At 43.8% G+C, this 13580-nt stretch overlaps 1 protein-coding gene and 1 long non-coding RNA gene across 3 annotated transcripts in view; one reads left to right on the forward strand and one right to left on the reverse strand.

Annotated features, from left to right (window-relative positions):
- Positions 1-13580, reverse strand: part of KIRREL3 (kirre like nephrin family adhesion molecule 3) — a 4147526-nt gene that overhangs the window by 2547068 nt on the left and 1586878 nt on the right. The gene's annotated exons all lie outside the window — the stretch shown is intronic.
- LOC146856674 (uncharacterized) overlaps positions 1-13580 on the forward strand; it is a 31380-nt gene that overhangs the window by 465 nt on the left and 17335 nt on the right. Inside the window, exon 2 of one of the 2 annotated variants that reach the window (XR_014979484.1) lies at positions 13340-13477. The exons of the other annotated variant lie outside the window; for it this stretch is intronic. This is a non-coding gene — a long non-coding RNA (uncharacterized LOC146856674). The remainder of the gene's footprint in view (positions 1-13339; positions 13478-13580) is intronic. 2 annotated transcript variants of the gene reach the window in all.

The raw sequence follows: 13580 nt of genomic DNA on the forward strand, positions 1-13580 counted from the left end.
ATGAGCCAGCGCCTCCAGGATTGATAGTACAAGATAGCCGCAATTGGGGTGCAGTAGTTCATTTAAAGCATGAACGTTTGGTGCTAGTGCTACTGCATTTGCGCTCTCACAGACTGAACAAACCACGGCACCTTCTGAGCATTGCAGATTTGTGCAACATTTAGGTATCTTTTGGATCTATAAGGAGAATGGCGCCTACTGTCTTGGCGCTTAGCTGTCCTTTGCTATTTTAAGCACCGGGAAAAAGCACTGAATTGCTTTGATTCGAAAGTAATACATATAGAAAAACAGGAGAATTTTGAAACCATGCGTTTATTTAATTGTGAATTTTCTAACACAGCTGTATAACGCATCTTGTTTCGAGGTACTTATCTAGTTCATTTATATAACAGTTTTTTTTATATAGATCGCACTACTAACCGTTGTTACAGTGTCTGCATGGAACAAAGACCCCCCTCTCTCGCATTGTATACCCTTAAACCTTTATGTGATCAAATGACGAGAAGGGCAGTTTAAATCACAGAGCAACGTCAAGCAGTTATTTTGCTTCCACTGGGTCATAGGCAATCAGGTCGTCCATGCTGTTTTATGACCAAGAAAGAAACTGCAGTAATTAAAACAACAAAACAAGGTCTAATTTTCATGTAGGTTATTCTTGCGGTGTAACATGCAATCAAATGAAATCCTGGGCGTAACTGCACCTTCTGCTACATAGCACATGAACCAGCTCTGCTTACTGAACATTCCACGTACTTAACACTCACTTGTCACTCCGCAATAACTGCTCTGTGGAGCACTCTCATGTCATGGACTCCAGCATATGTGCCAGGGATTCAGGGACGCGAAATAAAACATTCTACATTAAACTCGTTTTCCTATTGAAGGGCGTTTTTTGCCAATGTAAAAGGCTTCGCATTTGCAAGAGTTTGACCTGTTGGCATTGTAAATGACAATGCCTTTTATTTACGTGTTGGTTTTTAAAACATAAATAAAAGGCATTGTCATTTACAATGCCAATAGCTTAAACTCTCACAAATGTGAGACCTATTGCATTGCGAATGCTTGTTATGTTTGTTATTGCTCAGCTTTCCCCTGCTGGGATGTCTGAGCACCCTTTTTTGTGGTCACTACCCCATGAGACTTCTTGGTCACCCTGGTTCTGACCCACTTGTCTATTATCTTCCCCAGCTTTCTGGGAGAAGAAAACTTCTAATCTACCAAATGCTGTTGCAATTTCTCTGTGGTACAATAAGATTAAATGTGCTCTTTTATAAAAAAAAAATTATACAGCACTCCATAGGTATCCACCTTATTGCCCTTTAGCCAGCATTGTAGTGCTTTGACTGAGGGGTCTACGAAATACACCCATGTCTGTTTTTGATGTTTTTGCGTGTCCCTAAACTTAATTCTATACTCTTCTGTGGTGAGCCTCAATCCTTCTATCAAGATAATAATAATAATACGGCCATTTATAGAGCGCAAAACAGCTACCTCCCGCAGGAGGTGTCCCAGCGCTATAACAACAAATGACAGCAGCCTAGGAGGTCAGACATCAGCAATCCCACGGAATTAATCCAGGTTAAAAAGCCAAGTCTTAACTGTCTTCCTGAATAGGCATTCTGAATCAATTTGCCGCATAGAAGGCAACAGGGAATTCCAAAGTGTTGCCACTCTTGCCACAAAGGATCTGCCGCCCCAACGGGCAAGGGCAAGATCTCATTCACATGCTGGTAGGACTTAGCCATATCCTCATTAATGGTCAGAAGTCTATCTCTGCCTTTCACTGAGAATAACTCCTACAATAGAGAGCCCCAGTGATGGTGTGCTATCCTCCTCATTATGCAGGCCCTGTGAAAGGCTGCAAATCATTTGACATCGTCACCATTGCTAAACATTTAGACAATCCCTTTGGGGATCTTGGGGTCAAAGGTTTACTCTTTTCCCTATTACAGTTTCTGCCACCATTATGTTTCGGCCTTAAGCCCATCTTGACCCTTCTCTCTTCAAGGGCTAGTTTACATTCATAGAGTTCAAGCTTTTTCTCCTCTAGTGAGAGGCGATAAACCTCTTCCTTCTTATGACCTCTGCAGTAGGGGGACTTCATGTGTGGCTTCTCTTACTTCCCACTGGGGTCTGGGGAAGGGCATAGAGTTTTGGTCTTCATCTTCTTTCTCTTCATTGCTTTCGCTAGGGCATCATCCTCACCCTCTTCAGAGACTACTTCTGAGGAATTGCCCTCCCTCCCTGGTTTCTCTAAGTCGTAGAAGCTGAGAGCCTTCTCAGCCTTCTCCTTTTTGGCTGTTGCTCTAGACCTAATGTCCTTAGCTTTGCACAAAACTCTTAGTTCACTGATCTTGAGAGCTGGGATGACTCACAGATCGAGGTCCTGACCAGCCTCCATTGTATACTAACTTTTTCCTGAAAGTTGGGACCTTTATAAAACTTTCCAAGTCTTTTTACTTTACTTTTAGAATGGGGGTCTACACAGGGCCTGAAATTCCAATTACAAAATTTTCAAAACAAATAAAAAAAAAAAAATTGGAGTCTAAAGTCAATAGTGGATTTCTCGTACAAAAATAACTTATGACTAAGTGGTACTGCAAAACTCAAGTTCAGGATCCCACTGCTCTAACACCAATGTAGGAAGGTGGAGTATTATGTAGTGATGCTAGTTAGGCCTCACTAGGTAAAATTCTAACAATACCCCAAAGATGGTCCTTGGATTCACAATAATAAGTCCTTAGCTCGGTCCTTGTAGTATGGCAAAGAGGAGTCAGGCTTTAATAGAGGAACATTTAAGCATTTCAGAGCACCAACATGAGCGATAAGCAATCGACACGACTAGAAGGAAATCTGACACCAATTCTAAAATCAAATATAAAGCAGATGTTTATATTAATTTTGGGGATCCCTCTGTCTGGGGGAGCTGGTCTTTGGACCAGGATGAGTTGCAGTCGTGCAGTTACAGGGTGAATGCCAAAGGTGCATGTTATCATGCCTTTGCATTTTGTAGGTCCTGACATCACAGACGTGGGTCTCTTCTTTGTCCTTGGTTGCAAGTCTTCTAATATCTGAAGTTCTGGTTTTAGGGGATCCCTTAAATCTTATATTTAGGTGTGTTAAGGGTGTGGGTGCATGTAGCTAATGGGCAACCAGCAGGTAAACCGCCGGTGAGGTCACCACATCCGGGGGTGGGTGTCACCTTTTCTACCCATAACCCTCTATTCTGATACTTCTAAAAATGGCAGGAACTTTGCTCATCTGTACAGACCAGGTAGCCCACCCTAGGGGTGTGGCTATCCATCTGGGGGTGTTCACCTCCAGACTAGCTAATTTTCCCACCTGCCTGGGTGCAACTGTGCATGGGGGCAGGGGCATGAATGTTTTCTCCTTTGGGAGTCAGCCTGCATGCATATCAGATGTGATGCATGCTTTGAAGCTCACAACCTTGATGTGCAACTTTACTGGCCATCCTGTCAGGGAGGGAGGTGTCACCTCCTCAGACAGACCTTTGTTCCTGACTACTGGGAGTGTTCACATTTCCTGGCAGGAGGTGAGATTCCTGTCCTGGAAGTTGTAGCTGCAGGCTGCCAGCCAAGGCACATGTAAGGCTGATACAACCAGGTGGGCAACCTCTTAGGTAGCCACTTGGGTGTGTGCCACATCAAACCAATATGGGTATCATGTCAATGATGAAGAGACAAGATATTTGATATTTGATATTTTGATGGCAAGATATAGCCCTTAACAGATACACTCTTGAGCCCATACACCCAGTGAATCACCCACTCACACATCTATGCACAGTCACACACCCAAACATGAGAATATTCAGCAAGACCATAATAGAGCTGGCGATCTCGGGGAGCCCGAGTGCCAGCCCAGGTTATACTATGGCCCCCTGATCACTTATAGTAGTCCTTAATGGAAAGAGGTTACTCTAATGACATTTAAGTTTGCTCTTCTCTTTCAACAACTTTAATATAATGCTAATGCACCCTGCTTCCTGAGCTCATGAGGCCTACATTAAGGATGAGTGTCATATATTAAAAATAGTGCTTTGAGATTACCACTCATGGTGAGAGCAAAGTCGAGTTGGAGCAGCTTCCACTGTTACTGCAGTCTGCAATGGCAGGCCTACTGTTATCTGTTTACTAAGGTCACTCAGGGTGACACAAACAGTGCTTTAGTCCCTGGTGATCCCTTTAACTCCCATGCCCTAGGTACCATTGGTACCATTTTCTAGGGACTTAATAAAAACTATCATTTATTAGGGACTCATAAGAGAGTTAAAGTCCTTGTCTATTGGGTAACCAATTTGCTTTCATTGTGTTTAGGGAGTGAGTGCTGGCACTGGGTCCTGAAGAATCATAACCATCAGCACTGTGGCAAAAAGTGTGGGGGTGGCCATATGAAAAGGGCACTTTACTACACTTGTCACCAGAAGTGTATTCATGCCAATCCAGATACTTGTACGGAGCCCAACATTCATCAACATTTTGCACGCTGGAGAACCCCTCTGCAAATATTTTCTGTCCCTCCATAGCAGGTACACGGGAGGCTTTAGGCTTTTGCAACATAACACTCATTATTTTTGTTCAAAATAATCCAAAAACCTCAAAAAAGATGCAAGCAAACAATAGCCAATCGCAGCACGGCCATACCAAAGGTCAATCAATCGCACCGTTTCTTTGACATGAACCATTCAATGACAGTGTGATTCTGCGGTGATGTCTCAACAATCTCAGCACTACTCCTCAGCTTACTAACCAATCACAGTAGGGCTGCTGCATAAAGTGGAAAACAATTACACAACCATTCAATGAACTCACTTAAATCTTGTCTGTTTAAGGTAAATAGGAGAAAATCAGCTATTTAGAATAATACAATCTTGCAAACTATAGATACAAGATTAGTACCTCCACAGTACTTGTCAAACACAAGCAGAATCTGCCTCTGGATAGTGTACTGACCCTCGTGCACTGAACAGCAACTATTAATGTGAACCTAATTAAACACACAATCCCAAGAAAGGAAAATCATTAAGATTTCATCCAGGAAGAGGCACAGAAACTGCCCTCATTGCAACCAGGGAAGACTTTAAAAACAAAGTGGACTGGCATGGGGTTGCTGCACTTCTTCTCTTGAACCATTCAGCTCTTTCAACAGAGTTAACCATGACACTCTAATTCAAAGACTATAAGTAGCCGGCATAGAGGGGAATGCTCTCAACTGCATAATATCCTACCTTCAAAAAAAGGACAAATGTCACTAATACTACCTCTTTCTCATCCCAAAAATACTTCACAAAAGCAGGGGTCCCTTAAGGCTCTATCATCTCAGTCATGCCTTTTAACATCTACATGAACTCATTATTGGCAATGATCAATACATTTTAGCTTACATGCTATAAATATGCAGATGACACACAAATATTTGTTAAACTGGAAGGCCTAAAGACATTGGAAATTCAAAAATCTTCAGTTTCCTCAGAGCTGTTGGTCAGTGGATGACATGGAGCCACCTCAAATTGGATGCTTCCAATACTGAAATAAATGTGGAAATTTGGAGAATTAGTATACACTCTGCACCTGGACTGACATTCTGGGACCACCTCCTAATGTATCTAAGGAAGTTAGAAACCTTGAAATTACCATGGACTCCAAATTATCAATGAATGCACATGTGGAAAAGATAGCAAGATCAAGCTTCATTACTATGATGATTCTGACGCATCTTCCCTCCACCTAGGATTTCCACATAAGGTCCAAGATTTTATCTATCTTGTACTGTCTAAACTTGATTGGGCCAATGGCCTGTCAACTACAAAAAAACTACAACAAATTTGAAACTCTGCTGCCAGACTACTCCTACATGTAAAGCTACATCTCAAATCTCCCCTGCCTTGAAGGCCATACATTGGTTACCAGTTGGCAGAGAATCCACCTTTAAGCTGCTTTGTATCACCCACAAATACATGGTATAGGACCACTTTTCATCAGGAATAAAATCACCAAATACATGCAACAAAGTAACCTCCGCTCAAGATTGGCACTTTGCCTTAAAGCCCCAGTATACAAGAAAATAAACATGGGAGGTACATTGTTCTCTGTTCAAACAGCCGATCTACGGAATTCATGGCCCCCAAACATAAGAGCCACGGATAACGATTTTATCTTCGGATGACTACTCAAGAATTGGCTCTTTCCTACAGGACCACCACACTCAAACACAAATGAACAGTTATGGTTTAAAAAATATATAGATATTGTTCGGTCTGCTTAACAAATGTAAATATTGCTTATGGCAAATATATTATATAAATATATATTTTTTTTTTTCACTGAAAAAAACATAGGTTTCAGGGAGGTTATAGTTACAAATTAGCATTTAAAAAACCTTGGCAATTCACTGAAAGAACCATAGGTTTCAGGGACATTATAGTTAGAAATTAGCATTTAGAAAACCTTTGAAATTCACTAAAAAAACATAGGTTTCAGGGATGTTATAGTTAGAAATTAGCATTTGAAAAGCCTTAGAAATTCACTGAAAGAAACACAGGTTTCAGGGCCGTTATAGTTAGTTGGACATTTCACTCCTATAAAACTAGAGAAATTCAGCCGTTATAGTTAGTTGAGCTAACTAACTAGCGCCCCCGCAATGCACTGCTGATGATGTCACATATTACATCATACATTACATGGTCAGTGACATCTCTGATGACATCACTGATGACATCTCAAATGACATCACAGATGACATCATCCACATGATAATCTGATGCACCTCTTCACAACCTTTGATACACCTACTCTAAAATACAGACTACAATTTTCGAAACCATAGACACACCAATAACATTTATTACATACCCACTAACTGATTCCTAGGTCTACACACACACCCACTCCTTCACCCATACAGTCACTCATACATGCAGTCACTCATCAATAAAGCACTATCATATGCACTCATACACCTATACAGATACTCACACACTGCCACTCATCCATAGTTACTCACACACCTAGTCAGTCATGCAAAGAATTAATCACACTCCCATTTACTCACCTATACAGGTATACACACACCACCTCACTTATTTATACAGATATGAACACATACTTAGTTTCTTATACAATCACTGATACAAGCCCACACTCATCTATACAGCTACTCTCACAATCACTCACTCTCACATATAGTCATTTATGTACTCCAACACTCACATATACTGCCTTTCACATATGTAGTTACTCGCACATGTACCACTGAGACTCCATTTATCTACCAACACACCCATACACACACTCACCCATTCATATAGCCCTTCACAGATACACTCTTGAGCCCATACACCCAGTGAATCACCCACTCACACATCTATGCACAGTCACACACCCACCCCTCACCCACACAGACACTCAGGCACCCATACAGATACTCAGACAACCAATCAATAACCCATATAGACACTCATGTAGCTACTCACCAACCCATGCAGCCACTTATACACCAACTGACAGACTGATACAGACATTCACACAGTTTAGTCACTAACCCATGGATTCAGTAAGACATGTTTAATCACTCACTTATACAGTCAGTCACACACCTACTAAATCATCCATTCAGACACTTATACACCCACTCCTTCTTCAATACACCTTGGCATATATATACTTAAAACATATTTAAACTTTACAGAAACACACAGTCACTGGATGATGTCATCAGTGATGTCATTCGAGACCTCATCAGCGATGTCACTGACCACGTCATGAATGATGTAATATGTGATGTCATCAGCAGTGCATTGCGGGAGTGCGAGGTATAGTTAGCTCAACTAACTATAAAGGCTGAATTTCTCTGGTTTTGTATGAGTGAAATGTCCAACTAACTATAACGTCCCTGTAACCTGTGGCTTGTTCAGTGAATTTCGAAGGTTTTTTAAATGCTAATTTGTAACTATAACGTCCCTGAAACCTATGTTTTTTTTTAGTAAATTTCAAAAGTTTTTAAAATGATAATTTGTAACTATAACGTCCGTGAAACCTATGTTTTTTTAGTGAATTTCAAAGGCTTTTGAATGCTAATTTCTAATTATAATGCTCATTAAACCTATGGTTTTTACAGTGATTTTAAATTATCATTCCATTTTCAACCTGGTGAAAACCGGATGTATCACTAGTTTTCCAGCAATAGCTTCCACAAAAAAAAATTGCCACAAATGAGAGCAACAACTAACGCAAATAATATGCAGAGTAGGCATTCCTCTACAAAAATAACACAAAAACATCACTTCCCGATATTTTCAACGAGCAGCCAAATCTGCAGTGCGATCCAAAAACTGGCGATAAGATGTGTTAGCAGTAGGAATGTACCCTCTGCCTTTTACTGGTGTAAAGTAGGACGACTACCTACAGTGTGAAAGGGAGTGCAGCCCAGAATCACATCTGAAGACCAACACATGTCATAGAGCTACTGATCATGCACCTATGACACCAAAGAAGGCCACAAAACCCACTGCCACCAACCTCAGGACCTCCCCCAGACCATCCCCCTACTACCACCGAGGCAGCGCACAACAGGACAGTGGACCTTCCAAAAATGGCATGGCCCCTCAGCCACACAATAGCTGAATGTTGCGAGATGTGGCAACCAAATGTGTGAAGGACGCAAGTCACCCACCAATAATAATGCCCACAATACCAAGTGTAGCGGTGATGTGCTGGACAGACCTCACTGCAGAGCACAAACCTCTCCATGTGTACAGATACTGCTGGTGCTTGTAGTGTTGTGGACAGTGGACGCAACCATGTTACCTCAGGCAGTAGGGAAGATCTCGGTCATGTATCTGTATCATCATCCCCTGTAAGCGGAAGCGCAGTGGGCTGGTCCAACATACGCCACTCCAGCGAAGAAGTGTGAATAAATAGGCCAGGACTCTGGGCATGGTTCACTTGTGTGAAAGCCAACGCGTCTGCAAGAGCAGCGGCCCTCATCCTGCCACGTAGCTGCCGCCATATTCGCTGGCCTCTTTGACACAGGCCCCCTGCGAACACAGGGGCATAGCACCGCAGACTTATGTCTGTACAGACTACTGCCTTCAAACTACACTGCGGACAGCAGGGCTCACAATTCAGATGGAGTGGTAATTGCAGATGACACAGTCCAATTGGCAAGAGACATTCCTCCCAGTGTGGCCCACCCACACCATGCATCATCGCTGGCTGTGTACACACTGAGCGCCAGAGGTACCACTAACTCAGTGCACCACAATTCAAAGTCACGTGGCCTTATTAAGGCAGAATTCATTAGACAAAAGACATTCCTCCCAGTGCGGCCTGCCCACACCACGCATCATCGCTGGCTGTGCACACGCTGAGCGCCACACCTACCACTAACTCTATACAGCTCAAGTCAACACCATGTGGCTATGGGCCCTTCCTGACCACTGCATCTAGTCTACAGTGCGGTCAAAAGGGCTCACAATTCAAGATTAGTACCAATGCAAATTGTGTAAGAGACTATAATCGGTTAAGAAAACCAAATGCTCCCAATCTGTGCAGCTAAAGTCATTGCCACGTGGCTGTGGGCCTTTGCTGACCACTGCCTCAGACCTACACTGTGGTCAGCAGGGCTCACAATTGAAATTCAGTCTTGAATCATTAATTTCAGAGTCCAGTAGGCAACTAACTATAACATCCCCGAAACCTACACATTTAGACAATGTATTCCATACATATTTCATCTTTTGTTACCTACACTGCGGTCAGCAGAGCTCACAATTTACATTGAGACATGATTTATTAATTTCAGACAGAATTGTACTCTATGTCCTCGGATTTTGTCAAGAGGAAGTGACAAAAAGCAATCCTCGATGTCTGTGCTGACTACTGCCTTCCATCTACATTGCAGAGTGCAGGGATCACAATTCAGTTTGAGTTGCGATTGCAGATGACGCAGGCCAGTAGGCAAAAGACATTGCTACCAGTGCGGCCCACCCGGACCAAGCATCATCGCAGGGTACGCACACACTGAGTGCTTCAGGTGCCACTAACTAACTGCACCACAAGTCATCGCCACGTGGACTTGTTAAGGCAGAATTCAGTATGCAAAAGACATTTCTCCCAGTGCAGCACGCTCGGATGACGCATCATCGCATGGTGCACACACACTGGTTGCTTCAGGTGCCACTAACTCAGTGCACCACTTATCATCGCTGGTTGCACACACACTGAATTGCCAATAACTGTGCAGCTCTACTAAATGCCACATGGCTGTGGGCCCTTGCTGACCGCTGTCTATGGCCTACATTGCGGTCAGCACGGCTCACAATTAAAATTGAGTGTTTATTCATTAATTACAGAGTCCAGTAGGCAACTAACTACAACGTCTTCGAAACCTAAATAATATCCTTTTAGCATCCTTGCTTCAAGAACTTTTTTGATATCAATTATAGATTTACTACAATAATGAAATTCATCTTGCAAGCCCATAGTAACACTGAATGACAGTCTACACTGCGGCCAGCAGCGCTCACAGTTCGAATTCAGTCTTGATTCATGAATTTCAGAGTCCAGTGGGCAACTAACTATAACGTCCCCAAAACCTACACATTTCGACAATGTATTCCATACATATTTCATCATTTGTTACCTACACTGCGGTCAGCAGTGCTCACAATTTACATTGAGAAATGATTTATTAATTGCAGACAGAATTGTACTCTATGTCCTAGGATTTTGTCAAGAGGAAGTGACAAAAAGCATTCCTCGATGTCTGTGCTGACTACTGCCTTACATCTACATTGCGGATAGCAGGGCTCACAATTCACATCGAGTCGCAATTGCAGATGAAGCAGTCCAGTAGGCAAGTGACATTGCCCCCAATGCGGCCCGCCCGGACCCCGCATCATCGCTGGCTGCGCACACACTGAATGCTTCTAATGCCCCTATCTCAGTGCAGCACAACTCATGGACCCTTTATGATACAATATTTGTGTATAATTTCACATCTGGTGCCCCTACCTCAGTGTACCACAAGTAATGGACCCTTTACAATAGAATATTTTGTGTATTATTTCACAGCTGGTGCCCCTACCTTAGTGAAGCACAAATCATTGACCCTTTATGATTGAATCTCTGTGTCTGATCTAATGATTACTGTTCTACTTGTCGCTAGCACCAGCCATTCCAAGAGGGCTGGCTTACACTCACCTCACATGCATTCAGCACAGACGTCACTGGACATGTGACCCTGGTAATAAAAAGGAGTCGAGCGCACGTGCCCGTACCCAGTTCCACTATCTATCTGTGTCCGTGTGTTCATTATGTATGCAACATGCTGCCCCTGGGCCCTACTACATTACATTGTGCTCTGAACAGCGTATGCAACCAATTTACCTTTGACAGTGAGAGAAAACTTTGGTTATGTAACTTTGTCTCGGTCATCGTACAAGTACGTATGTAGAGACTGGATGATTAGAGTACTACAAGGAGAGTGTATAGTGCATTTATAAGTGTGTGGAGATTGGTGGAGTGATTGTATAAGTACATATGATGGCGCAGCCTAACTCCGACAACAAGCTTGTCTCTAATTGGTTGCCCTCTATGTCCCAAAAACGGAACGGAATTTTGGACTTTGCATGGCCCAGTACCGCTACAGCTGCAATACTCCACTGAATGTGCAATAAACATTCACATCCACAAAGATGTGTCATGTCCACCATCTTTCTTGTGTGGAAATATGGTTGAATGTAGGGTCGGTGATTCCCCGTACCATGTTAGCCATGTTGTGGGACTTGGTTCACAGAGTGACAAATTGATGCTTGCGACCCGGGTGACAGCAGCACTACAACAAAAACACCCGCAATTAATTTGATTCCTCATACAGCTCACGATAGAGCCACGCCGATAGCTCCGGAGTCATTCTTCACAGCCTCACACAGGACTGGCATACGCCAGGCCAGCCCACTCTGCTTACGCTTACAGGGAAGGACATCAACGCTACATGGCCCAGATTTTCATTGTAGTGATCTGCTGGTCACAGGTCTAGTTGTCAGTATGCCACAGCCACTCCCTCCCTGCTGGTATACACCCACACCACACCCATCCAGCACAGGAGTCACAGGACACGTGACCCTACCAATAAAAAAGACCGGGCACAGGTGCTCTATGCCATTTTTGAGTTGCTCTCAAGGCATGCACTGTGATGGCCTGTCCCGGTGGTCCGGACACCTCATGTAGGCCTGAGCCACCGAACAGGGAGGCCTGCAGCCAAGTGCGTGGCCTCACTGGTCACTGAGTTAGTGGCACCACCAGGACTGAGTGGGTGTGCAACCTGTGATGATGATAGGTACACTATGTCCTCTGCCATGGCAAAATCAAGATGCAGCACCAAATGTGAGACCTGTTGGCCCACAGAGCGGGACTGCATGATGTGTAGGGTGCCCTCTCTGTGAAACGGTGAGCAGTGAGGCCTGGGTGCGCAGCGGTGGGCAAATACGTTTGGGCGACAGGAGTGGATGGGATGCAGCAGCCTGGGTGCGCAGCGGTTGTCATACACCTCTGGGCAGTGGGAGTGGATGGGGTGCAGCAGCCTGGGTGTTCAGCAGCGAGTAGACACCTCTGGGCAGTTGAAGTGGATGGGGTACACTAGCCTGGATACACCAAGGTAGGACAGCGATGTAGGCATGCTCAGTTGTATGTACTCATCCATTACTGAGTCCATACTATGTTGCAGATGACTAAGCTTGAGGGCTGCCCAATATCCCGGCATGTGGTTGGAGACACACTGGTGGCAGAAAGGTGAGCTGTGAGGATTTTCTCCACAGTGTCAACACTCACTCTCCCTCTCCATCTCTTCCTTTCTGTCACTCACACTCTTTCTCTCGCTCTCACTCTCTATCTCTTCCTTTCTCTCTCTCACTCTCTATCTCTCTTTGTCTGTCTCTTCCTCTCACTCTCATTATTTCTTTCTCTCTCTTCCTCTCTCTCACTCTTTCTCTCTCTCTTCCTCTCTCACACTGTTTCTCTCTTTCTTTCTTCCTTGTATCTCACTCTTTCTCTCTTTCTCTGTCTTCCTCTCTCTCTCTTCCACACTCTCACTCTTTCTCTCTCTCTATTCCTTTCTCTCACTCTTTCTCTTTCTTTCTTCCTCTCTCTCACTCTTTCTCTCTCTCTCTCTTTCTCTCTCTCATTCATTCTCTCTTTCTTCCTCTCTCTCACTCTTTCTCTTTGTCTCCCTCTCTCTTTCTTTCTTTTTCTCTATCTCTCTTTCTCTCTCCTTTGATGGACGCATGACGCACAATCTTATCTTGCTTTTTGTCTTGCAGGCCTGCAATCATGCGTGGCCATCCTGCAATCAACACTCAACCTGAATTGTGACCTCTGCTTCGCCGCATGTACACAACGGCTGAGGAGGTTTATTCGGCACGTGGTGGACCCTCTTCGACACATGCCGGTGGTGTAAGGTGAGCAGAGAGTCTTGTTTGTGTGGTACTTTATAATTTGGGACCGCGTAGGAGGCAGGGCCCTACCCCTGTCTATTCCAGTATTAGCGAACCGCGAATGGCC

Source organism: Triturus cristatus, chromosome 3_2 (assembly GCF_964204655.1).
Source record: "Triturus cristatus chromosome 3_2, aTriCri1.1, whole genome shotgun sequence".
NCBI lineage: Eukaryota > Metazoa > Chordata > Amphibia > Caudata > Salamandridae > Triturus > Triturus cristatus.